This window comes from Eptatretus burgeri, chromosome 16 (genome assembly GCF_056783735.1).
Source record: "Eptatretus burgeri isolate ZD-2024b chromosome 16, Ebu_testis_v1, whole genome shotgun sequence".
In the NCBI taxonomy this organism is placed as follows: Eukaryota; Metazoa; Chordata; class Myxini; order Myxiniformes; family Myxinidae; genus Eptatretus; species Eptatretus burgeri.
The window spans coordinates 28,826,868-28,829,367 of record NC_140976.1 but is presented as its reverse complement, the minus strand read 5'-3'; the positions used below and the strand labels follow the sequence as shown (position 1 = coordinate 28,829,367).

Genomic DNA, 2,500 nt, shown 5'->3' with positions numbered 1-2,500 from the left:
GGGGTACTCCGTGCTGTGGCACCTGACAATGGGTGCTGGTTTGGTCCCCAGTCACACGTGTGGGACTCGAGGTTCGTGGCAGAGCTCGGGTGGTGAGTAACGGGGTCCACGGAGGGGGGTCGGAGTCGCTCTTTCCTTCCTTGTAGAGGGCCAGGAGAGACACGTTCACTGCCTCGACGACCTTCCTAACAGCAAAAAACCCTTTAGTGACAGCAAAAACCCTCCAAATTATCCAAAAAGACCCACAAAAACTCTGCAAGACCCCAAAAAGACCCCTGCCTCAGAGAGTGCTTGGAAATTTATGGACCTCCCTCAGCGGGGGAGGGGCCTTGGTGAACACACCTCGCTGTCCGCCTTTGATTGGACAGGGTCCTACGGCATACCTTTCCGGGACGGGGCCTTGGCCCCTGCCGGAAAAACCCAGCCACTCTTCCACGCGGGTTCACACTTGACAAGTAACAGTTTCAACGCTGCAACGGCCGCTGCCAGGAAACCCCAGCTACTCTTCCACGCAGGTTCATACTTGACGAGTAACAGTATCAATGTTGCAAAGGTTGTTGTGAAAGAGTTACAACATTCGTGGGAGCCGAGAAACCGGAACCGCAAGATCTTGCCTTGGCACGTTAAGGTGCGAGAAGGCAGCTGGTTGGTGGTGGATTGTGATGGGCCGAGGGGTCATGCAGATGGTATGGTTGTTCGATGCCTTGTTGGAGGGTTTTTTGGATGTAAAGATTCAATAACCTAACTAAAAAGAAAACGCACGCCTTTGATTCTCCCACTCGACAAAAGGAAAAGGATCTGACTACACACATACTTAACGACATAACTGACTTTTGGGACATCTGTATGTTGAATGCTTATGGTTTCCAGTTCCGTAACACTACCCCCCCTTTTTATAGACTCGACCCGAGTCGTTAATTTTCGTGTGGCATGCAGGTGTAGGTTTTCCCCTCGTAAGTTTTACCTTCGGATCCCTGAGTGCGACATTTTGAATACATGTCCCGAAAAAAATAACCTAGTGCGTTGCGTAACTAAACTAGCAGACTCACTCGGACAACTTAACTACATTGCCGGTGCTAAACAAACAACAGGTTTGTTAAAATTATGTACAGTCCTAATATTTACACTACCATGGCCCAGGACCTGTGACTTGAGGAGAGAAAACACAGTAAAGTTAACATTTGTGGATGAGTGCACAGCAGGTGTTGATGGTCAGATGTCTTTGGGGCCTTCAAAGGTCCCTTGATTGTCGTTGAATTCTTCTCTTTTTTTTTCTATTTTTTCTGCTGCTGGAGGCAACTCACCCTAACACGGCAGGCCATACGCCGTTTCACAGGCCATTTGAACTGGCCTTTATGCAACAAGATCTCCGGGCTGCTCAGTGCAGTCCCCGGTCCATTTGAACTGGCCTTCATGCAACAACAAAGAGATATCCGGGCTGCTCAGTGCAGTGCCCGGTAATGTGGCTGCCTGCATGGCAGTCCTTGCAAAACACTTTCAGCAATGGTCCTGGAGCACATGGTGAAGGTTGTGACATGGGAAAACAAACAAAGACATGGGCAGGTAAGGAGGCAAGGCAAAGGCAGGCAAAGCATGGTATGGCAAACGCAGACCAGGCAAGATGCAGCACAAGAGTTCGGCACATGAAGCTGGCCGGCCTCGGTCTGGTCTCGTGAGGTGGTGGCGCCGGCCGGTCTGAAAACGGGCTCGGACCTACCCTACGGTCTCCCCCTAACCTATCGCCTATGCCTATCCTTGTCCATACCCACCCCCATTAGCTTGCAACAACAAAAAACAACGAAATTTAGACTTTTTAAAATTATTCATTTATTTATTTATAATTATGTGTCCCTAGCCCCCTTATCGTCTTTGTTCGGCTAACCTGTCCTGATCGTCTTTCCCCAATCCCTAAGATCCTTTTTGAGGGGATTAAGGAAGAGACTTGTGAATCTGTCTTGAGGCCCAGTGCAGCATCAGAACAACTCCCTCAGATTTCAGCAATCTCCCAAGATGAGTCCAGCGGCCTACGACCAGCGAAGGGATGGATGGTGTGAAGGGGTACATGTTTCCTATCTATCCTGGCATTTATTAACGTCAATCTATCCCCGGGGCTTTTCAACACACCTGTCTCTTTAAACTATCGATTCTAGAAACCATGATTCCCGTCGCCTGTGTTGGTGTTCGTTATTAATTTTGACCTGGCCCGCAAATTTTCTCTCATGCTCTTGCACAATTTCGTGGCTGGGCAGCGTGGCTCCATTGGCAGGGAAACCCATCTGCCGAACTCGAACTACGGCACCCCCGGGTCGCTGAGGCTGTCTCCGAGCCTACCTACTTCGTATGAACGTGGGGGATTCCCTCTCTGGCATTTTCCCCGTTGATGCCCACGTGGCATTTTGATGCTCCGCGTCCCGTTTCCGTGTGCTGCCCGTGCCCATTAGACTAATTCGGTCCCTTGGACCCATGGCCTACTTTAGCCAACTACTTCGGTGCCCAGGGG

General features: G+C 50.3%; 2 long non-coding RNA genes across 9 annotated transcripts in view; one reads left to right on the top strand and one right to left on the bottom strand.

Annotated features, from left to right (window-relative positions):
• Positions 1 to 2,500, bottom strand: part of LOC147010786 (uncharacterized) — a 151,359-nt gene that overhangs the window by 137,203 nt on the left and 11,656 nt on the right. Inside the window, exon 1 of one of the 8 annotated variants that reach the window (XR_015052386.1) lies at positions 1 to 173. This exon is cut by the window's left edge and continues 18 nt beyond it. The exons of the other annotated variants lie outside the window; for them this stretch is intronic. This is a non-coding gene — a long non-coding RNA (uncharacterized LOC147010786). Of the gene's footprint in view, positions 174 to 2,500 lie in introns of those variants that run through there. 8 annotated transcript variants of the gene reach the window in all.
• LOC147010787 (uncharacterized) overlaps positions 1 to 2,500 on the top strand; it is a 12,969-nt gene that overhangs the window by 8,283 nt on the left and 2,186 nt on the right. The window contains exon 2 of the long non-coding RNA XR_015052389.1: positions 1,914 to 2,500. This exon is cut by the window's right edge and continues 2,186 nt beyond it. This is a non-coding gene — a long non-coding RNA (uncharacterized LOC147010787). The remainder of the gene's footprint in view (positions 1 to 1,913) is intronic.